This window comes from Rhopalosiphum padi, chromosome 3 (genome assembly GCF_020882245.1).
Source record: "Rhopalosiphum padi isolate XX-2018 chromosome 3, ASM2088224v1, whole genome shotgun sequence".
Classification (NCBI taxonomy): domain Eukaryota; kingdom Metazoa; phylum Arthropoda; class Insecta; order Hemiptera; family Aphididae; genus Rhopalosiphum; species Rhopalosiphum padi.
In genome coordinates, this window is record NC_083599.1 from 37,485,480 (window position 1) to 37,512,181 (window position 26,702).

The following is a 26,702-nucleotide window of genomic DNA, read 5'->3' on the forward strand; positions in this document are numbered from 1 at the left end:
GTGATGATGCATGTTGTGACCAATCACTCAGATATTCAATTGCTATATGCAAAAATTCCACAATTTACGGTTCACATGAATCAAACCATAGTACACACACACACACATACCTGCACACACACACATAATAGTACAATAAACGTTGTCAAAGTTAAATACTTTACATTCACACATCGAAAAATTAAAATCTAAATACTATGGCTTTCGATGGGTGTGTGTCTTGAGCAGTTGAGAAATAATAACTCGTTTTCACAACTAATCAAATTTAATTTTAAAACGTTACTCAATTGTTATTTATTGATAATTAATCAACAGATTTAATTTTTATTTTTATGAAGTTTCATTAATAATCTCTTTAAATAATGTAAATGTGGAAAAGTCACTAATTTAACTTTGTCTTTACCAATGCTATTTAAGTATATAAGTTTTTAATTATGGTAATAATTAATATTTTATCTCAATAATAATGGCTTTTAATTTAAAACTTAATGTACAGAAATATATATTTTAAATTTATTTTTATTTCATTTTTAACAATACGACGAGATGAAGTTAATTAAAATATTGACCAAAACGCATTTTAAATTCACAACATTTGGAGTCTTAGGTGAGACTATAAGTAATTAATTTACATTTAAGTATAACAATGTTTAGGTAATGTGTAAATTGAAAAATTGTTATATTAAAAAATATAACATAACTATTTATTTTAAACTTCGAGACAGTATATATACTAACATTATAGCACTGGAATTGAGAACGTATAGTAGGATGAAACAAATTTACCTGACCCTGTAAACCAGATTCTTTTTAATATTCTTGTATACAGTATATTATATCAAAAAAATGAAAAAATAAAATAGTTTAAAGGTGGTATCTTTGAATAATTCTCCTCTACTTGATTTACCGCTGTAAGTAAACAATCTTCTAAATACTATAGAATTTTTGAATGTTTATATAACACAATTTAATGTAAAAATAAATGTTACTATAACCAATAACATATTTGAACTACTTTTATAATATCACATATTAATATATTGTTATCATATCTAATAAATTTATTAAGGTACTGGGTAAAACACATACCTATATAGATTTTAATGTTTAAATAATAATAAAAGAAATAAATAATTATATAAAAAAAAACATTTACATCCATTTCAAAATAAAATGAGAATTGAGAAATCAAAATTTAGAGTTTCACTATGATGTCAGTACAGGTATCCACCACATATTTTAAGTAAACGCTTAGTTTTTACATAATGCTTCAATTATTATACATTTTCAATATGTGTCATATTATTTATTTAATTACCGTTTTATATTATATTTTTATGTTCTATATTCAACTTACAAATATTATATTATTAATTCCCATATAATTATTTATATGGGAATATATACCGTGGAATCTACATTGAATCATTTTTATGTTACCTAAAAATACTGACTTCAGTAAACACATAATTTTTGCTCTTACAAATAATAATTAAAAACTGATGTAATATAATAATAACTTTTTATGATATATTATATTACTTCGTATAGTTTTTTTTTAAATTTTAAATACGTAAAATTACTAATTAAACTTAGGATAGGTAGGTATCAGATATTCAATATTTCTAATTGTATTACAATAATTTACAATTGAGAAATTTTCATTTAACTAATTACTATATTTATTGCTTGATGAAATATTGAAATTGAATTATAGTTTGTGTGAATTTGTTTCAAATTAACCGCGTGATTAACTTGACACTAGTACCTACCTGATAATGTTTAATCATTAATTCAATGTCACTGAAAATATGTGACATTACCTAAATACTACCTCTCTTGAATTATGTCCTTAATTAAATCTTGTAATTTATCTTTTAATAGGTCATCAGCTAAATATAAACATAGATTAGTCGAACATATTTTAATGATGGCGTAGAATTTAAACATTTATAGCACCCATTATTAATATGTACGGAATTATATATTATTAGTATGTATAATGAATTAATATTTTATTTTTACTCTTTCAGGTAAACCAATTAGTTCTTAATCAAACAATTTTTTCATATTAAGAAATTAAAAATTATTTTTTATTTCTAATATTTTTATTAAGAAAGAATACGATAATTTTATTTTACATTTTACCAGGATTATAATTTTGGGGTAATGTGGAATTGGTTCCCGGGTTAAATAAAGTGTATGAATTGGTTCCCAAATAAAATTAATTATCACTAGGGAACGGATTTTATTGTAAATATATATTTTTATTGGAATGAGATATTTTAAAACTGATAAAAAATGTATACGATTTTAATCGTTCTAATTGAAATAAACCCAAATTTATTTTACATATTTTTACATATTTGGTAAATAAGTACATATTTTGTACTATAATATTTTATTATAGGTTTTAAGATGTCTGGGAAAGTTTATAAATATAATTTTATATCTAGTTGTATTGTTTAATTTCACTTAATTATTATTATTGATGTAAGGAAAAATGTTATTATATTGACGAATATACGCGCGTATGCAAGGCTGTAACTGAAAAAAAATTTCAGGGAGAGTCAAAAATTTTTTTTTTAATATAAATGCTGAAAATTTATAATCAATAAACTATATTCACCACTAAAATATTTCTAGTTTTTAAAATTCCGGGGAGGGAGGGGGTCCGAACCCCTGGACCCTTCTTTCAGTTACGGCCTTGCGCGTATATAGCGTATATACGAATATATTATACTGAGCAACATTTTTAACCATACCTAGGGTATTCTAGATAGTGTTTGATAATGCCGTACCCAGGATTTGTTTTCAATGGGGGAGGGGCTTAAACATTCATAATTAACTTTATAGGAAAATAGGAAATAATTTATAAAACATATATATATATATATATACAAATACTATTTAAAATAAAATATTTCGGGGAGGGGGGGCTTTAGCCTAAAAGCCCGCCCCCCTGGATACGGCACTGTTGTTTGAAGTAGGTATGAAATATTTTATATATCTATAATGATTCTATACAGTCCTAAGTCTGTATAAAATGGGAATATCATAAAAATTTGAAAAGTTAATTTAATAAGATTGTGTTATTATGAAAGGTTGCCGGAACTAATTCATATATTACCTGTAGAAAATCCGGGAACCAATCGACAATTTGGAACCAACGAGTTGTCGTCCATAATTTTGAAACAACATTTTTTATCACATTAATTCTCGGGTATAATGGAAATTTAACATAGGCATAACTAGGGGGGGTCTTGGGTGGGCTTAGCCCACCCAGTTTTATATGTTATCATTACTAGTGATGTAGGGGCAAATCCCCCATGGATTGCTGATATCAATTTAGCCTACCGAGAAATAGAGCTTTAGTTGCGCCTATGACATTTAAACAAAATTTACACGATATCTAATATATATTTCATATGCGCAAGTGGCAGGTAAGTGTTTCGTCCGTTTTGCAAGCGAAGCATTAAAAACATTAAGAAAATGCTAACCCAGATTCAAGTAAAAATTTCTGATTCAATTATTGGAACATAAAAAAAAAAATATATATAATATATTATATATATAATGAATAATGGTTTGATTTTTCTCCACTTTGAGTTACTATTTTTTTAAACCCTCTAGACTTTAGACAGCGCTACCCTAGAAATTTCTACCGTGACTTCTATCGATGTGCTCCTGCGGGAATTCAGAAATTGATGGCTGTCACTAGGGATTAAATATAATATAGGTACCTATAACAGTGTGTAATATTAATATATATATATATATATATATATATGAAATATAAATAAAAGAAAATTGGAAAATGCATTAACATGAACTTTTCGTCACTGAAGTATGGATTACCCGTTTCAAATCATTTTTTATTTGCAACAACCAAAGGCTTAATTTATGGCTATTGACTATACGTATCATCGTATAATTTTCAACTTTAATTTGATATGAAACACGTTTCATTTATCTTCTTAAATGTTTTCATATCCAGTTTCTAATTAATCTATTTTTGATACATCTCGGGGCTTAGGTGCGTAATTACTTGAATATTTTAATTGATTTGGTAAAATATATAATTTTTTATAATCGGGTTTATACAATTTTTTAATACATTAGCTGTTACCCATTGACTAAGTTCAACATTTTACAATATTAAATAATAAATGTAATACATGAACGATATATAGGTATAAACAAGAACAAAAATCAACAATGTAATTTTCTCATATTAATATTCTACTAAAATTAAAATGAGAAGATCAGATATTACATTATTAAGATACTTAGAATATTTTTGAATAATAACAAAATATGACCCTTTTTAAAAAATATGAATACAAAACATATGGTAAAATATATATGACTGGGAAAATACGCATTTATAATACAAAGTACAAACTTAATATATGCTTAGTAAAAACCATGACTATTTTTATCATACATATTACAGTTTGTTATTTTTTCGTCTAGTCTACTAAAAAAATATATATTAAGCGTATAATTTAATTACATAGTAATAATTATTATCATACTTTGCAAAATTTCAATAAGAAATGAGTAATAGTAATAAATACAAGCTATAGAATGCTAAGGAATGCATTTTTAATAAATATATAAAATAATTGTATCTTTTTTCTATTTTGTTTAAAACGATTACTTTATAATATACAAACTACTTATTCAATACTGTCCTTAAAGGAAATTATAATAAAATAATTAATTAGTTTCATAAGATAATCAACTTTAAAATATGATCTTACATGAAACATTTTCACTCATAGACAATTAGTTTTCCACAAGCAAAAACAAATTTCTGAACTCTTTAAAAACTGGTTTAATATGTAGGTATAGGAAATAATTTAAATAAGCTAAGCTTCTTTAGATTCCAAAAATTGTAATTTTGAGATAAAAATGTCCAAGATTTGGTAATATTATTAAAAAATATAAGTATATCATGCAAGGCTGTAACTAGAAATATTTTTCGAATGGGTGGGGGTCTAAAATATGTATATCGTAATTTTATTTAATTTAGACTTTGATTAATATAATATTGTATAAACAAATAAACAAAATTACATACTTTGAAATCACCTTACACTATAAAAATCATGAAAAATAAAACAAAGTGATAAAAATAAAACATACACAAATAAAATACAGTGAAACTTCCATATAACGAACTTGAATTTTACTAAATTTTCTGTATTAATATTTTTAAGAACTATGACCTTCATTGTTAATTAATACGTAATTCTATTTAGTAGTTTTCTATAAACTGACAGTGTAGAGCACTTTTAATAAAAAATTTGGTTTTAAAATTGGAGATTTTATAAGTACAAATTATCGGTATTAATAACCTTTGGAAGATCAGAAAAATAATTTAATAGTACATTTTTGTACTCGTTATTATGATGAATTTAATAAAACAATTCGACGTGTTTGTCACAGTCTGATGAACGACATTATATTATAATAATTTATACATTTTAATTTACATAATTTAATAATGTTGTTAAATCGTTGCTGACCGTTGTTCATTAATAAAAAATGATGCTATAATGATAGTTTCATATGATATTATGATACAAAACAGAACAGTCAATAGTTAATTTAAGCCATTTTAGACTGAAAATATTTATTTTGTCATTAAAAATAAATAGTTATTTTAAATACTTATAAATATTGATGACATTTAGGTTGGGGGAAGGAGGAGTATGGACCTCTTCAGCCCTTGGATCCCCTCAGTTACGGCCTTGGGATAATGATTTAGGAATAAAAATACAACAGTTATTACATTTTATAGAATACTAACTGTCTTCGCACATTTCATTAGTCGTACAAAATGTACGCGTATTAAATTTGGTTTCCTAATGCCAATATTTTAAGTAAAGCGTGTGGATATATACAATATTCTTGGTTTTCTAATAAAATTTAGTGTATATAGATGATATTTCTGACATCAACTTTACATAATATTATAACTTTTATTAATTTCTAATAATAATTAATAAATTTTTTACATCCGTGTTACCAAGGCAACACACCAATAAACAAAAAAAGTTGTATTTAATTCATCGCTAAACGCGAAAAATGTTAAACTTTAATATCAAATATCAAATAAAGATATCGTGATCATTTTTTTTTGAAACCGAACATTTCACCGCCGCACTACTCGCCGCGAATAGAACCTCCACACGAGATATCAATAAAACCAATAATGTACTTATCACTAACCCGTCGTTATTGGTGAAGCTATGAGCATTATTTTACACAACATTTTTTTCAAACTTCACCGCCAAAAGTTTTGCATGCGTTCGTCCCTGATTGACACACTGAGTTGTGAAACATCAATTTGCTCGATTCGAATCAAAAACATTCCCCACTTTGGAATTTGCAGCTTTAATACCTGCAGTTTTGGGCATAAATAAGCAGCTCACAGGAGTGCGCACGGGGTTTGTATCCATACGTTTGCATAGTCTATTGGGCAGACGTTCTTTTCGTGACTTCCCACGTCGCCGAATCCCAATTTGCCGAATCCCAATTCGCCGACACCCCAGTTCGCCGACTCTCAATTCGCCGACATCCCAGTTCGCCGACTATTTATTTACATGTTCCCAATTTGCCGACTTATTAAAAAATAAAAGTATATATAAATTTGTCATGTATAAATGGTTATTAATACATTGTCAGTAGATATATTATATAAAAATAAGAGTAGGTTATGCTATATTATTATACATAGAGCTAAGGCATATATTCTTCGAACAGTATTTTTACTTCATCATTGTGTATAATAATCGTGCACTAATCCAAATGTTTGTACTTGACGCCATATAGATTTCCCAAAATGAAAAAGGCATCCTTTTATTTCTGTGTAATATCTAAATAAATCTTTTTTGGCAACAATCTTTCCTATTTCAAAATCAATTTTAAATGTTTTTAGTTTAAAAGCCAAATCATTTCTCAAGGCAGCTTCTTTAATTATATTGAACATTCTCTTAAAGTATTATTGCTTTTATTTGGTAAAAGAGCATAAAACTAAATATAAATAAATATATGAATTTAATATATTATAATGTATAAAAATATGAATATAAAATAGATATATATTTATATAATATGTTAATATATATATTAATTTTTGAAATAATAACATACCATAACCATTGGCACTATAACACCCATTACAAAACAGTGTAATGTGTATATTTGCATAAATAATTGGGGGGCGGATTTAAATGTACCACCCACTGTCGGCGAATCGTAAAAATTGAAACTTTATTAATAATTTGTCGGTGAACCAAGACGTCGGCAAACTAAACTGTCGGAAAAAAGCGAATATTTTAAAAATATTTTAAAACTGGTATATTTGTCGGCAAACTGAGTTGTCGGCGAATTGGGATTCGGCAAAGTGGGTATGAACCACTATTATATTAATAATAGAGGGAATTATATGAACCAAGTCATATATCTGGTAGACTTTGTTGTTTCTAGTGGGTACCTTTACAGTGTACACTGCATGTATAATTGTTTTCGTTCGTTCCTGCGTTTAAGTGAATGACGTGCGTTCATTACATTTTTATTTGTACTATTCTAACTTAACCTGAACATTGATCATTGCTAAATAATTACAAATTAAAGTAAAATACCGATTTTTTTGTTAAAAATTTCATGTTTATTAACACATATTATTTTAACAAAAATAAGAAAATAAATATTTACATATTTCGACTTTTATATCACATAAAAATTCGCGCCTTTGTTTTCAGTTTAAAATTAAATTGTATAAGTTAATAACCATATTATATAACACATTTGTAAAAGATCTACAATGTCGTGTTTAACTTAATTAATACCATTAAAAAGTTGAAATAATTTAATTTTTGTTGTACTTACGTACATATAACTAGATCGCAGAATCAATCGAAATACATAGGTAATATTAATTATGAAGCATTTATATGCATAAGTATATTTTTTTCATCATTATTTTAAATACTTGGTCGGGAATGTCCAAGAATCACCTCATATTCATGCACGTGATTTATTTTAAATTCTGAGTGGTGCGATAATATAACGCTCAAATATTGATAATCAAAATCTATATATACGATAAGTAATCAAAATAATGTTTTGATTTTCAGCTTTGACGATGGCTTATGAAAGGAAATTGCATCTTGTTTGTACTTTTGATTTTTTGAGAGGTCAAAATTGAATATTCTCAGTATTTCTTAGTAATTAAAATACCTAATCGGAAAAAAGAAAAAAAGTAATTTGACATAGGAATATATTTTATAGGCAAAATCATACTTTAAATTTTCACAAAATGTTTATATGACTAGTTTCCACCCATAATACATTTTTAAGAAATATTTTAACTGTTTCTGAACAATAACCTATATGAAAATGGATTTTTTTTTTGTTTTTTTTTTCTATAAAAAATAATAAAAAAATCAAGTTTGGTCAAAAACTTGAAAATTGTATGCAATGTTCCTCGTAAGTTTTTATAATATCAGTTGAAAAATATTAAAGATAATTAGATATGATTTATTTTTAATAAGAATTAAAGTTCAAATTTTCACAAAACTCGTTAAAATCTAAAAAAACTTGCAAATTATTTGATAATTATTAACTAATAATAAAATGCTCACACAGTTTTTTTTTTATAAATATTTCAAGTTGATATTATTATAATATATTTTTATAAAGACTTGTTTCTTAAAAATGAAAAGCATATAATAATTTCATGATTCATATCACATAATATTAAGCCATACACGTAGATCCTACCTAAAAAATACGTTTTTATTTTATTTTTTCCGAAAGTTGTTGTTTTGTGGAACATTATTGGTATTATTGATATTTCGTGGAAAGGTTCTCTTCGCGGTTAATTTTCCTAGATTCTAGAGCTTGCTAAATAATATTATTACCATTGTAAGTGAATTGCGACAAAGTATGGAAGTGATCAAATATATACATACATTTAGCAGATCCAAAATATAATATTTAATGTGGCTTTGAAAATTGTATACTTCTTATGCCTTTAGAAGTTTAAAACTAGAATCTCAATTATGTATTTGATCGTTAAACATATATAACAGTAGCCCACATTTCAAAACAGAATATTTTAATGCATAGTTTGTTTTATATGCATAAAATACATAAAAGGCGCTTTGATCAACAGAAGCTATTATTTCAATGTACAGAAAAGCAAATTTTAAGTTTTGAAATTACATTGTAATATCAATGGTTAAAAACCAGTGAAGTCACTCTGTAATATAGTAGGTATTGAGTGTACGTTTATCATTGAGTAGGTCACTGTAATAGGTGTAGTTAATTTGAATTCGATGATAAATCATTGTAAACAAAAAAATTGATTCGAAATACTCGGAATGTGCAACTAAGCTTCTATTTCTAAAGATTTTTTTTTTAATATGATTAAATTACTTAATATTAGTAACTTATATATTTTTTTAATTGTTATAATATATTAGACTAATTTAAAAAAGAACTTTTTTTAAATTTATAATACTTAATTAATAGTTATTTTGAAAAGTTTCAATTTCCTACGATGAATACTTTTTGATTTTTTGAATTACTACAAAACAATTAAAATTAATTGTGGAAAAATCGTTAGATTTTGTTTAACTATGTTCATTAAAATTTGATACTCAAGCTAGCGGTCCATTGCTATTACCCGGACGGTGACCACTTGAAAATTTTATCAACATACACGCCATGTCCTACCTAACTGTAATTGTCAAGATAAAAATAATATACAGCTAAAATCTTTCCAAAAATAAATACAAAATTGAAATGCTTATAAAACAAACTGTCACTATCTTTTTGATATTTTTTAATTGCTGCAAAACAACTCAAAAAGAACTTATAGTACCTATTACCTACATTTTTAACAATTTGTATTTCTAAACAAATATTTTACCTTATATAAATAATTTAAAAATAAAATTGTCCAATAAAATTTATATGACTAAACATAGGTTACTAAAATTAAGTATAAAGGTCCATTAGTTTAGTATTTTTTCATAACAATATGTTTATTGAATGTTTGTACAACAGAAATAATAATTTTAAATTGAATGTACGTATAATATTTAATATTTATTATTGTGTATTAAGAAATATTATTGATACCTATTAGGAATGTTTTTTTTTTTATGAATTGCTTTTAATTATTGAACATAAATAACAAAATTGCAAAAAAAAAAGTTGATTGATAAAATATTTGAAATCAAGTCAAATATAATTATAAAAACTTTATTATGTAAAAGCTTAAATAAAATAAAGAATTACATATTGTATTTTAAAGAGTTTATTCAAATGAATACAACTTTTTGTTTATAATATTATGTATCCGTGTATAATATATAAACATATTAATATATTAATATATATTATAACTCAGTTGTAATAATTAGATGGATAATTAAGCTAGTTTTAACATAAAATATTAATGAGAGAGATCCGATATCACACCCAAGCTGTATAACGATTTGAATCCACAAAAACGTCGGCGTGAACAGTCCCAAAATTTATATTTTTTTTAACTTTTCTCCAAAACTATTATAGCTTAAAAGTTGGTTGATTGCTCATTAAAAATTGATTATCAAGTAGATACAAAATGTGAGATTAAAAATTTTCAAAAATAAATTATTTAATTTTCACAGTTAAAAAAATAGTTTTTTTTTGCTAGATTTTCATTTAGCGTGATAGATTATCGAAATTGGAGAACGGGTTTTGTCATTTGGGTTATTGTTAGATTCACATTGGCTAGGAGAAATGCAGTGAAGATTTTCAGAACTTTATCTGCAATCGTTAACTCACTACAAAGCTATAAAGCTAAAAACATAAAAAAAACGCCCAATAAAATGTGTTTTAATTTTTTTTGAAGCTCTGTAGTGAATTAACTATAAAAGATAAAGTTCTGAAAATCTTCACTGCTCTTTCCCTAGCCAATGTGAACCTAACATACACCCAAACAACAAAATGCGCTCTCCATTTTCGAAGATCTATCTCACTAAATGAAAATGAAAATAAAATACATACATATTGCATACAATTAATAAATTTCTAAAAATTGAAAATCAAGAAAGTTTACATGCTGATCCCTGACTTGGCAAGCTTTTTTTTTATGAATTTTAGAAATTCAAATGTTGAGAAAATTGATTAATACTTAATACATATCACGAGAATTAGAAATTTTCTACGGCTTAGGCCTAAATCAATATAAGGTTTATCATAAGTATTTTTTACTAAAATTCAAAAATCTTAAAAATTATACAAGCACAGTTTTTTAATAGAAATTTTAAGTTCAAACTTTAATAGTATTGGATATTTAAATGGGGAATTTCGATTTTAATTATTTTGGTGTCATTAAAAAATATTATTCATTTAGACTTGTAAGTTTTACGAAATATTATTTTGTTTTACTATGTATTATATAATACAATTTTTTAAATATTTAGTTTACTTTTCAGCTATTGCCTATTTTTAAAACGAATCTATTTACACCGTTCTGTCACGGTAAGTTAACATCAATATATGATGTAAAAGGTGCACACGAATTGCGTACCATAAATAGGTAGACGAACCTTCATGAACGAATTGCGTCCCGGACGTAATTCGTGTTACCTTTTCACTTAACATTTTTTTTAGGTTTACAGTGGTTTACAAATTTATTTTTGTTTTTGATATTTTTAAATTTTTTTTTAAAATAATAATAATAATATATTTATTATTAACATAATATTATTATATGAAAACTTGTTTTTAGTAATTTGTAATTTTAGGCCAGAGCTATACACGGCGTATTAGCCACGCTTCGGACGACGGATAACGCGACGGAATACATCGTGTATAGCTCCACCCTTATAAATATTTTCGATAAAAATATTGGTAGAGAAAAATACAAGAACTAGGCTTGGCTTCAGACTATATCCGAAATAATGAAATAGGTGATTACTTAGAAATGACGTTTGAATTATCTTTCCTAGAACCAGAGTTTGCTAACTATTATTAGTAAATACATACATAAATGAAAATTCAATATTTCCTCCAGACTTATGGGCAGAAAAATGTTCTAACTCACAAAGAACAACTAATACTACTAATGTGATTGATTATGACTTATAATTTATATTGTTATAACATTATTATATTTTTACAATTAAATTTCAATTTTTTTTTTATACGAGTATAACCTGGCATATCTTTATTATGGCAATATCATCACTTTAGGAGCTATTTAAAATAATTAACTGTAGATGGAAAAATATCACGAATTGCGTCCGGGATGCAATTTATTCAAAAAGGTTCGTCTACTTATATTAGTACGCAATTCGTGTGTACCCGATATACAATATGTATACCTTTTAAGGTAGTAATTAACAATATAATAAATGCGGTGTTTTCGTCAACAATTAATTTGGTCCACCGTATTATTAATAATAATTAGTAATAACTAATAATACATTATTTACTAGTATTATAGTAATATAAATAATTATATAATATAATATTTAAATATACTTACTTAATAATGAGGACGACAGTCCTTTTCTGCTCAGAATCGTTTTATATAGGTATGAAATGATTTATCATTGAATTAAAATTTGAAACAACTATTGCAGTGATTAAATCATTTAATAAATACCAAATATATTGCGCAAATAATTTAAGCAAATAATAATAATAATAATAATAATCAGATAATCTTAATGAAATTATTGTGCACGCATTTATTATATTAATAAAATCGTATAATATTGCAGATTGTTTGACTAATTATAGCGCATTTGTTTTCTGTATCCTTAACCATTGGTCGTCATATGTTTCCAATTATAGACAACGTATCCATTTTCGTTTTTTTTTCAATTACTTCTGGTGAAAATTTATAGCTTTCTTAACGAATTTCTCTCGCAGTTCATTTTTATTGTAAGAGATTGGTAGACTAAATTAACTAAATTAATATCTAATATTCTTCATATTATTATTTTTTTTTTTTGATGGAAAAGCAACTGTGCGTCATATTATTTTAAAACCAATGGTGTTTCTTTTTTCTTTTAATAACCACTTTATAACAACATTATTTATGTTCTGTATAAAAGCTTGTAGTATCGTATTTTCCAAGCACCGGACCACACTCCCCCTGTCTAGTTTTAGGCCAACTTAAATATGTTTTCGCATCTCTTGTCAACATTATCCACACTTGTGAAAATCTTTGTTGTTTACATATTTTGATAGGTGGCGCCGAGTTATCGACCGAGTGAATATTTTGTGTATAAAGCAGGCTAGCAATTTAGACAAAGGGTCGTGTTTGAAAATAATTTCTACAAAAATAACATAATGTTGCTTATTTTTCTATTGTGACTTGAATTTTTAATTGCCTGTACACCATTCAATTTTACTTGTTTCTCAAACTTTTCTGTTGAACCAAAATTATTTCGATTTTAAATGAGATTGTATACTAGTAATACGTCGTGAATTTATTATTAAATCATATTTTATTTAAACAATGTTTCTGTCGTATATTATTATTTATTGGAATTGGAATTGGTAATATTCAATTTATTTCTTAAAACGCAATATTTAAATTAAAAACATTGAAAATAATCAATGTCAAAATATTAAACATTATGTTTTTATTATTCATAAGAAATAATTATAATAATGAATACATTTATAGTTTTGAAAGAAATATAGAATAATAATAATCTATTTCAAAACTACAAAATCATATTTAAAAATAAAAAAACAATACATGTATAAGCTACATAATAAAATATACAATATTTATAATAGAATATCATCTTTTAGAATTTAAAAATTATCTTAATGTTATTGTAATGTTGTAATTTATAAAATAAATATAATACATGGGATAATGATTTCATGAAATTATGATTTATTTTGTTTTTGTTTTTAAAATTTCCCTCGAAAACAGCCACTTTTTGGATAGATTTACATTCGTCAAAATAAAATATTTAAAAATGACCTTATAATTGGTACGAAATAATATATGTATTGATTATTGTCATTATTTAGATATATAAAATATCAGAGACTAATATTATAATTATAATAAATAATAATACTGTTAGAAAATAATATTATACCCTACGATAATTTTTTCTAAATTAAGAAATATTATTTTGGAATAATAATTTTAGCTATAATATTTGTTTGTAATGTAAAATAGATGGAATCACTTATACCACTTATCACTTAAACCTAAACTACATTTTAAAAATCCATTATTCAAAAATCTAAATAATTTGAATGGTTTTGATTGACATAACAAACATATTATTAACCATAAACAAGATTAATCAAATCCCTCGAAATGAATCAATAGCAGTGATAGTATTATAGAAAATTTAGTTACATTACTTAACATAATATTGTTGTATAATTAATGAATATTTTCTCAGTCGATTAAAAAAAATACACACTCAAACACATTATGGTAGATAACTATTATTATTTCAATATAGAATGATTCAGTGTAATATTATTTAGTTCTGTATTAAAAATAACAATATTCGACCAATATGATTGATCGTTATTTAAAGTTAACGTTGTGTTATCCAATCACAAAATGCTTTCTACGGATTTGTTATTCATCGCCATTAAACTTGTGTTTATTTTATTTTATATTTTCGTTGCAGTTTAAACCTCTGGAACTGAATCAATCATAGTAATCAAATTTTGCCTGTTATGTACCTAATATTATATACTGGTTTTGGATTTTAGTACCAAGATTAACAAAACTCTCAAAATCTACAAGGACGTTTGGATTTCCTTTTTGATTTTCATAAATATATATATATTATTTTTAATTTTAATTTTAAATAAACTTGTATTGATTTATCACCTTTCTATGTTTAATTGTACCTGTGATGTAAAATTGTATTTATCATTGAATACATATGTATGAGTTAAAGTAACTATGTCACACGAGATTAATAATTTGTCCAAAATCTTGATAAAAGTAACGGTTATTTATCATTTTGGCTAAAACATAACACATAGACGCTTACCGAAAATAATTCAGAAGGAAGCTTAATATGCTCCGATTTTTAATTCGATTATTGATAATTATTTAAATAATTCGATAATTCTATATTATGATTATCATAAATAAAATCACACGTAGGTTAACTTCAATATATATATATATATAATACATATAAAATATGTATGAAGTTTTCATTCACCTAACCGTTGGACCCTTGGCTGAGTTTCAGATACATATTCAAGCTACAACAATTATATAGATAATTTGCTTCATGAGCCGATCTTACACAATAATTTTCTTCTAAATATTAATTTTTTATCAACTGTCTATCATTCTAGAGTATGAATGTGTGATGTTGGGTAATAAAATACGCAATCAAGCTGTGACTAGGATTCAAGATCATAAAATGATACATTAATATAAATTGTATCAATAAACTTTTTATTAGGGTCGATTTTCGATACTTTATATGTTAGCAGTTCCTTAAATTTAAAATGTATTGCCTACTCTTATTAAAATATAAAAACTTGAATTGAAAATATTAAAAGTCATAACGTTGTTCAAAACCTTATAGGACATATCTGGTATGTAATTGATTTGTATTTTATATTTATATATTTTTTTTTGTCAAAATTAAATTTAGGTGGATGTTTGATATTGACGAATGTAATAGACAAACATAACTGCCCATAAAAAAAATATACGCTCCAGCTTTTTACTTTCATAGTATGGACTATGGACACATTTTATAAATAAATATATGTCTAAGAGTTCAGTGTATACGATTCGTGAAAATAAATTTCGATATTGGTTACGATATCATACGTGCTAACATATTAATATTGGTCTACATGGCATATGGAATTCGATTTATATTCTAGTCAACCATCAGGTGTATAATTAAAAATATAATACATCTTTCTTAAAATAAATCATATTTTATCAGGGATATACCATAATCGATTATCTGTTTAGTAAGCTGTATATTGGAAAGTAATTCATAAAGATTATATATATATACGCTGGTTATTATTTTATTAGATTTTATATAAATGAAAAAGCCTAACAAATACAATATTCTTTGTTTACAATATATTATAATATTTTATTTTCTCTCATAAAAATATTCTAATGTTAAAAGTTTTCTATACATTATAATATTTTAGTACATTATTAGTATCTAAATATACAAAAATTGCAATACTTTAACTTTTAGAATTAGGATTATTAAATGTGAATTGTGCATAAAGTTAGAAAAATTTCATAAAGACTTAAGCCCTGATAATAATCGTATTTAATTCGATTATTTATCAGTGTTCAAACCTGCTAGTATATAATATTACTATATTAATATATTTAAAATTATTTTATAGGTACTGATGATGAGAGGAACCCTAAAGCGGCCAATGTTCCACCGTGGTTGAAGGAAGGATGGGAGGTATCAATGTTAATCAAATACCTATAGATATTTTATTTTAACCCGTCGTTGATACACATATAGTTCGTAACATGATTGGTACACTGTGAGCGCGGTGTTCACACTTTACTTTTTATATTATTATTAATTGATTGTTAAAAAAAGTAAATAAAGAATTTTTATGCACAGTTCATAATTTATAAAATAAAAATAAAAAACTACAATGTTATTTCAAAAAATTATTTTTACTTTATATAATATTATGCTTGTTGTATATGCTCCTTACAATATATTGACACGGTCATTTAATTGGTACTGTCGACTTTGTCTAACGATAACTGATAGAAAACGGCAAATAGCACAATAATTTATTTTTATAAATATTTATACACATGTTATTTGAAGGTATTTATAGTGTTAGATTAATTCGATAATATTTGTACGAATAACGCTCAAAATGCTATATGTGTGAGCGACGCGCTCACATGTGCACCAACGACGGGTTAAAAACATTTTATACACATTTTAAGGTAATAACTACTTAGTTTTAGTATAATTAAAATTAAAATGAATACATTTAATGAGAACTTATGGCCCATATTACAACATATTATTTTATAGGTATGATATGGTGACGTGAGTGAAACGAGTGCACAACACCCAGTCCCTAAATCCTATCCAGTTTTATATTTTAGACAATTGTCGTGGTGAACAATTTTTTAAGAAGGTAAAATTGATCAAAGGTTTGTATCCGTTAAATAATATATTTTAGCTTAAAATTTATACTTGGGGTACTTTACTCTGGTATTCAAATTGTTTGTAAGCAACTATGGATGTTTATATTACTTATAAATAGTTTAATCATGTTTTAATCATTTTTTATTAAAATTACATATTTATAAATGTGTATTTTTAAATTGTTTAATTAATAATATATTTTTTTTTTTTAATAAAATCAATAGCCATAATATTATTTCCTCGTTTAACTCCTTAATAAATGTTAATACAAAATGCTGTTAAACACAAGTAATTAAATATATATATATATCATTCATTTTATTTTTTGAAAAACTATGGTATACAAGAATATAAATATAATATAGTTGAGTATTTTAAACAATATTATTAGTTAAGTTGTAGAATGAATGTACTAAAAAATATTTTTTTCAACTTTACAGATTAAAAAAATAAATTGGATTTATATATATTAGACGTGCAGATATTTTCTCAAGTGGAAAAGCTAAAAGTTACTCTTTTCACAAACAACCATTCAAACACAAATTACACCAATTCATCGAGGAACAAATACGGACAAATGCATGTGATGCGTCAACGAAAATTGCAATCAGCTTTCTTTTAGGTCCCTAAAATGTCTATTGGCTAAAATGACTACAATAATATACTAATAAGTCTATAATGTGTTTAACATACTCGATATATTTATTTTAAAATTTTAACACTAAATAACATCATATTATTCCTGTACTTGTTACTTATAAGTATGTATACTATAATTGAGATAAAGTTTTCACGCTATTATTTAAGATGTTAATAATGTGTGGGTACAAGAATTTTAACTGGTATTTACAAACAATGACATTTTAAACAAAGAAAAGTATAAATACCTAAATCAAAAATGTTCGTTGAAAGCATTTTATATAAAATACACATTTTTGTTTAAAATTATTAGGTACTTTAGAAAATAACTTTTTAATACACCATATCATATTATATCATTATATTATAATCCCATCTGTTAGATTGGTTTATTAGAGACTTGATTGTGGTCAAATATAATCGGAATAATGATTATATTATCTTAAAAGTATGATCCTCAATTCTAAAAATAAAGATTTCGGAGACTAACAAATAGATTAGTTTTTTATATACATTTTTAATCACACAATATTGTTGAATAAGTTTATTTAATTTGATAATAATCAATTATTAAAAATATTTTACATTTTTTTTATTTAATACTTAAAAAGTACACAACTCATTTTCGAATAATTAAACTATATTATTTTTTAAATTGAAAATTGGTAGATAATGTATTAGCTTAATTTCATACTTATTAAATTTACATGGAACCATTTAAACAACAATTAATATATTAATAAATAACAAAATTTGTGATGACTGATGATATTGTATGTAGTATTTAGTATTCTTAAAAATGAATATAGTTTAAAAATGCTTGAAAAAAAAAATGTTCCGATCTTCAACTGTGAGGGTAGTTTTTGACACCAAATGTTTCAAAATTAATTTTGTTTATCAAGTCTAATTTTAAAATAAATAAATAGATACTTAAAATGTTCACCAAATGTTAATATATTATTAGCAATTTCTATACATGATAATATTTATTACAATAATTTAACTTTTATTGACCTATTTAGATCTATTTGTTACTTTAGATTTTTCGAAATTTCGATAAAAAATTATTCATTTGGTTAAAAACTTAAGAAATTTAATTCTTACAATATTCATCGTAAGCTCATTATATACCAATTGTTTAAATATATAGACAAAATATTTTTTTATAAGCATTTAAGGTTAAATTTTGACAAGTTCTCAAAATCATGAAAATTTGCAAATTATTTTGTAGATAAAATTTCCTAAAATCTTTCATATTCTTATCTAAGATCTGATAATTTATTTATAATAAAATTTCTCATTAGTTGCTATTGTTGGTTTAAAAAAAAAATCAATTCTTAAGTCTAAATCCTTGGATATTTTTATGAGCTTCTAAAGCTTAAATTTTGAATAAGATATTTACGTGTAGTATAACGATTTCTCATTAATTGATTTTATGTTTCTGTTTTTATGTTAAATTACATAATTTATTTACCGATGTATTACGTTTTTAATTATTTTGCTATAATTTACAAATATTACTTGTCGCAATGATATTTTCAAAATGTGTTAATTCATTATAAGATTTTTATTCATACGATCAACCTATTCATATTGTTTTATGGTATTGACTCAAAAGTTAATAACAATAACACAATATAATATAAATTATATTTATTATTATTAAAATATTAATAATATGATGAAAGCAATGTTTTCGTTAAAAATAAAATCAATTTACCTAATACTAATATTAAAATAAACTACATTAATAGCAATATTAAAAAAAAAACCTAGTGGTATACATTAACAGACGACTATGCTCAGAACCGTTTTTCGTATACAATTATTTTATTGAATTCAGTTTTAACTCATTCATATAGTTACTCTTATCTATGATACAGCATATCAATTAGGTTATTTATATAATAATGACATTTATTTTAAAATATTTTAAAATATAAAAATATAATTTTAATTACAATTAATATAAGTATTATACTGTTGACGTAATTTTAACAATTTATATAGTTACCTATCTCGATCTCAATATTGCAGGCACAGAATTAAGTGGCTTCTCAAAATAGTTATTTAATTTTTAATTAAAACATTAACTTAAAATTATGTTATTTGAATTCTATGAAATACATACATTTTAAATAATATTGTATTTATTCAAATATTACAACGTTGTACATTGTTGTTTTTTTACAGAAATAATTCGTTAACTTTTTTCTCAAGATCCTCAGTATATCTGGACTATTGGTTTACAACTGTTTACTAATAAACTACATATTTTCCCGAATTGTTTAACGATATACACTAAATATAAAGCCAATAAGTGTTATAATAATATGTGGTATTCACCTAATTTTTGTAAATTGTATAAAAATTAAACATACCTGAAAAAGTTGCATACGTAAATGAAAAATTAGTGATAAGTTGTTGTAAGTCACTCATTCATCAAACATTTAAGTGAAAAAAATCTTTCATTGATGTTCCATTATGTGCTCAGTATATTATAACGTCACTTAAATCACCATATTTCTCTTCCAGAAGTTTCCATTTTTTTTTTATATCATACATTTTTATTAATCTCATATAGTCCATCGACATTAATTTCCTATTTATATTAAACATAATTTCTAAAGTGTAAGAAAATTAAATACAGATAGTACTTTATTTAATCAGTTATATTTTTTTAAAACTTTCTATTGCTTTTCCCGAAATTTGAGACAAATATAGTTATCATTGAGAAATCATCAGTAAGTCTAATTGTATTAAAATTCGTAACGAATAATTTATATATTTATTATATCCAATAGAGAATTTTAAACAATTTGCATATACCTAACTTCATGCTAGAAAAAATAAACTCGAATGTCAACTGCATTTTTTCTTTTTCATTCAATCAAGTTAAACTTGTTGAAGAAACTACGATAAATAATGCATAAGTATTTAACATTGTGATAATGCCCTGTCTTGTTTTTCGTTTCCATGCAATTCAAATGAGATAAAGTTGTTTTATTTATTATCATCACATATCAATCGAAAATAAATAAAATAGTTATTATGATTTAAACGAATTAAAAATACCTATATAACTTTATTATTATACTACTAAAATGAACCAAAAAAGACAAATACGAATTGTGAGTAAATAAAGTAATTCAAAGAAAATATAAGTGACGTCGCTTGACGCGCGTAGAATATGAATTTTGGGTTTACTTTTGAAAAAACGATATTTAATTTCATACAATATTAAATACGTATAGAATGCATTAAATATTAATGATTATAACAATATAATATTATGTTGATTTAGGTCAATTTTACAGGCAATTTCAATTCGGAGGAGTGGAGACAATCATATAGGGACAGGACTCCAAAGCGTACGGGAAAAAAAATAAAATGAGGTGAGTTATAAAAACGATGGACTGTGGTTTACCAGTTATGTTAGTATTATTTTTTATTATTATTTTAACTTTATATTACATATTTTTTTGAAAGTTTGGAATCTTCCTAGAAATTTTCAATGAATTTAAAAAATAATTATTGTCAACATAAAATAAATATATATTATTTTAATTTTGGTTTTATATTTTAAGATTAATATTGAAATAAATTTGATATATTATGTGTTAATTAATTTCTTAGATATAACCTGCAGGTACGATAGTATTTATAACGGTTTTTAACTATCACAAAATGCCTACTGATACAAGAAAATATCGATTCAAATCTCAGACTATTGTTATTATTGCTGTTATGTAGTTATGTCATAATATGTACCATAACAATGTGTCTTGTGCTTATTTTTATCCACACTAAATAAGTATCAGGCTTATTACGCCCGATAAATTTTCGTAATTGGATCGTTTTTGTAGTTGTGTGAGTGAATTTGGAGAAAAATATATCTAATTAATGTTCATATTGTCGAATTTAAAGTTTGCCATTTTAAGTGGTATTAAATTTCACAACATGTCAAATATATATTTTCTTTTTTTGATAATTTTCGATTACATATTTTTTTTTCTGTGTATGTTTAATCTGTTCAGTACATAATATAATCATGTGTAATTAAAAAAATATCGGGCATAATTGGCTAGTTTTTAATGCATATAATTTCACACTCTAGTTATAAGTATAGTACCTATATTATATACCTACGAGGACAACGGATTTTTACCACCATTCGTTGTTTATCCTCGCAGGACAGAAGCTAGTTGACTACCAAGATAAAAAACAACTTACGAGTCTACGTCAAACGTAATATCTTAATTATTATTATTCACAACTTGGCGACGTTTTTACGTTACGCCACGCACCACCGCACCACGCCGGGGAAATAAAATAATAATAAATCTACACACAAATACTATATTACTACTGAAGATACGATTGTCAAGCAACGAGGATTTTCTGTTCAGTGTGCCGTGTGCTCGCGTGCGTTTCACGTTCGCTTTGATCCCGTCGCCCGCAGTCGCGGGCCCGGAAAAAGATCGACGAAAAATCTCGGGAAATCGTGTATTGAGTGTGCACGATTTATTAATTATTATAATTAATATATCACGACTATATATTTTTCAGAATCTACAAGATACGATTTTATATTTTACCGAATGTGTATTAAGGGTGATAGGTAACAATTATGTATAATACATTATCGTAGAATAAAATATGCTGAAAAAAAAAATAATAAAACCAGTAAACAGTATTTACTGTAATGATTATGGATTTATGAATTTTTGTATTTTTGTTAATAATAGTTTTTTTTCCGCATACCGCATACGTTATAATATTTCTTTACACTTTTTGAATTCACTACTATTAATAATAATTCTGATGAATCGTAGATCTCGTATACACGATTAACTTACTTATAATATATTGATTTCCTATGAGTAAATAATACTTATAGTATTTATTAAGAACTATTTTAACTTTTACCAATCATATAACACAAGACTCATTTATTTTTAAAATTATTTATATTATTTTAATAATGACAAAGTAGTAATAATAACATAACTAACTTAAAACATGATGTTGGGTATATAATATAATATAATAATAAGGTCAACACTGAAAATTTTCAAGGTTTAAATAAAAAAAAGTAATAAATATAACAATAATAATAATAATTTATAATATGTAGATTGTATAGGTAATCAATATTATAGACTATATATCTACATAATATTATATAATATTTAGAATATAATAAACGCTCATTGTAAATAGGAATGTTCGAAATTAAAAATACAATTTTAAATCGTATGTTATAAGTTTTTGACTGTTTTACGTGTTATATCGAAATAATTTATTTCAAAATATCAGAAGAATTTTAGTTTTATCTAAATTCATATGTTTTTGCAAAGCTTTTTAAGATAATTTGTAATAATTTGAAATTAATAATATAATATATATATATATATATACCAATAAATATTGACTTTTGAATATTATATTATTATTAGTTTTACTTTTAACCAATGTTTATATTTTGAAAATTAATTTCTATATTATGAATTCTAAGTTGTATATTATATTTCTGAACATCCCCGCGATTAACTGGTAAATAAATAAATTTGAAAACAAACATAATAACTCGTGATAATTTCGTAATTAAATCATATAATATTTAGTAATTATTGAAATATTAACAGTTATGCTATTTATATGATAAAAATTATAATTTACTACTCTTTAACCAAAAAGCTACAATTCATTGTGCTTATTATTTAAAAGTGATTATGTGCATATAATAATATTATAATCGTATAAAGTAGGTATTAATAGTATAAATTTGCATGAGTAATGAGTATATAATATATAATAAGAATGAAGTTGTAATATCGTATAGTGAATATAATATATAATAAGAATAAAGTTGTAATATCGTATAGTTAATATAATATATAATAAGAATATCGAAGGGTATAGATATAATATTATTATAGGATAGTAAATAATCAGTAGGTATACAATGCAATTATTGTACCTAGAATAAAACGAAGAATGTAATGATCTGAACGCTAATAAATCAAGTACCTCTATAATATGTCTGGAGGCGGTTGCATGGGAATCGCATCGTCTTCTTGATCAACCCATCTGAACGAGCCTCCTCTAATCTGGTTGCCACTGAGTAAACCTGTGAAAAAATGTACAATGTTTTTAATCATCGAGTCACGCGATCATCAAAATGTTACGCCACCAGCAAAATAAAATACTGCTCGTTCTTACATGTAAAGTAAAAATTGTCGGTCCGGATGGTGACGACTCCCGTGATCTTGTTGAGGTGAATGTATCTCAGTGATGGAAAATTGGGTATCGTAAACGTCAGCGAATATGCCGACTCTCGGACCAAACGCATTTCGTAAATGTTGTTCAGCATGAATACCGTCGTAGACGCGAAAGCGATTGGGAAAGAAAAATACGACGAGTGAAAATACGAGAAGAAAAAAAGCAAATAGCACTCGCGTGGCCGCTATTGTGGTGGTTGGGGGTGGGTGTGTTTGTAACGAGAGAGTTTGTTGTATTTAAAATAAGTGTGCTATTATTGTTATTATTATATTGTGTGTAGAATATTTTATAGTTATTGTGGTTATGTATTGTTTTTTGTTATTAAAATATTATTTTAATGTAATACCGGTTATACGTATAATAGTGTACAATAGTATTTTTCTTGTGGTTAGTTTAATGTGTTTATTTTGTATGTTGCCAGATGAACGTTACAAGTCGAATGGCCGGGGCTCGCGGTAGTCGACTGGACTCTCCGGCAGAGTGGCTTAGGCGGCGTTGGCGGCGTTGTCAGCATCGGACGCGTCAGCTGGTGCGGCGGGGTGGTCTGGCGCTGCCTGTTGTTGTTCCTGTATCCAAATGCCGCTTTGCCAGATGCAGTATACGTAGTGCATAGTAGCCACGATGCAGAATACAAAGTCCAACATTGTGTGACACTCAACTCGCTGTATAGACACGGCTACGTCAAGTGCTGATCGCGTCCCGCAGTGTAATGCCTGTCGACAGGACGCCGCAGAATTCGGGGCCCGACACACGGACGAGTGACGACGACCTTGTACCGTGGTCGAGGGTTTCCGGCGGCGGACCAACCGCAGTCGTTGTGGGTGTGTCTGGGCCTCGTTTCCCTACGTCCCCCCACATCCGGCCGGGGGACCCGCTTCAACCCCCGACACCGAGCCCGGACTACCGAGCTCTACCTATAAGAGACGCGCGTTCGAAACGGCAAGAGGACACGCGGACGCTGCGCCGTCGTCGCGGCATCTGGCCTAATACGCATACGCGTGAGCCGTTTGCTCAAAAATCTAAAAATATCACTGTCTCGTGCCAGCGATGGAGGTGCGCGGTGGAGGTGTGTCATGGAGGCGGTAGTGGAGGTGACGGCGGCTGTGGCGGCAGCGGTGGCGGCCAGTAGAGACGCGTGGATCCGATGACGTGCGCGGGGAGAGTTCAATCTTCGACTAACGCCGCCGCCGCCGCCGTCGCCTTTGACACGGCGACGACACCGACGACGCACGCACGATGATGTATACATTTAGGAAATTGCGTGTCGGTCAAGAGAATCTTTTTTATAATAACATTTTATATGTGCATCGACGACGACTGTATATTTAATGTATACATAATATTATGTATATATATATTATTTTCTTTTACCCACATAATGATATATATAGTATAATATTATCGGAAGTATATTGTGCACACACACACACACACACGCTGCAGACCTAACCGGCACTAATAATATATATCGTATCTTACCGAATTGGCTTTTCGCCTTTCTCCGTACGTTCGGTCGACTACGCCGCCGTGTTTAATCCCCGTTTATGCATCTGTGTGACAGCGTTTGGTGTTCGTACGTGTATTATAACACTATATGTTTACCTATGGCGTGCGCATTTGTAATCCGAAAACAAACCGTTATGGGTAGTGTTTTTTGTTAGATTCTGTTTCGTAGAAAACTTCTGCGAACTTGTAACGAACGGTTCCCGGTATTATAATATAATATATGCACGCACGCACACACACAGAGATATTATGTTTTTTTCGCCGGATCCCAAATCGAAAATTCTCACCGCGTTCTTTTTTACTCGATTTTCGTCGTTTGTCCTTCAAACATAATATTCACCGTTGGTACCTAATGTATTTTGTTTCGCGATGTTATATTATTATTATTATGTACATTTTTCAAAATGTATTTTTAATCGATTTAGTGAAAACACGAAAACGCCACACATAGTTATGTCGCCCCTAAATAAAACATAATTTGTCGAGTCGACTACTATTAGAGTACTGCGGGCGGGTATCTATAATACTGAGTGTGTATTTCAAAATAATAATATTGACGAGCGTATATAATATTTACCTATTTGCAAATCGTTAGAGTTGTATGTATTTTGATAAGACATCAAGAAAATATGTGGTGAAATAGATGGTTTAAATGAAAAACTGAAAATTAAGTATATTTAAGTTATACCGTAATAGTAGAACATAATATTGAAAAAATAAAAGTCAATAAATTATGCCCAAACAACAGAAAAATATTATACCATAATTAATTTGTACCAATCATTTTTTAAAGTTAGTAGTAAGGAATAATTATTTGTCATTAGGTTTAACGATGGTAGTGTAATAATATGATTTCAGAGTAATTAAGAAGTTATGAAGTTTTATTTATTTAAAAAAAAGTAAAAGTCAAACAAAAGTTAATCGGTAGTATTGTGAATAATAATATAATAAGATTAATTATTATATTATTATTTAATTAAAATTTATAGAAAATGTAGAATAAATAATTTATGTGATGATAACTGATGTTTGATTATCATTACTGTGTTTTTATTATACGATAAGTATGTATAT

The 26,702-nt window shown here is 26.1% G+C and overlaps 1 long non-coding RNA gene across 2 annotated transcripts; it reads left to right on the top strand.

The window, feature by feature from the left end:
• Window positions 1-26,550, top strand: LOC132927675 (uncharacterized). 2 transcript variants are annotated; one of them, XR_009661782.1, is made up of 6 exons: window positions 1-607; window positions 16,417-16,481; window positions 17,082-17,203; window positions 17,639-17,820; window positions 21,142-21,232; window positions 24,544-26,550. It is a non-coding gene; the product is annotated as an uncharacterized LOC132927675 (long non-coding RNA). The 2 variants fall into 2 exon arrangements; XR_009661783.1 differs by having other exon boundaries at window positions 17,082-17,187.
• Window positions 26,551-26,702: the final 152 nt, after the last annotated feature.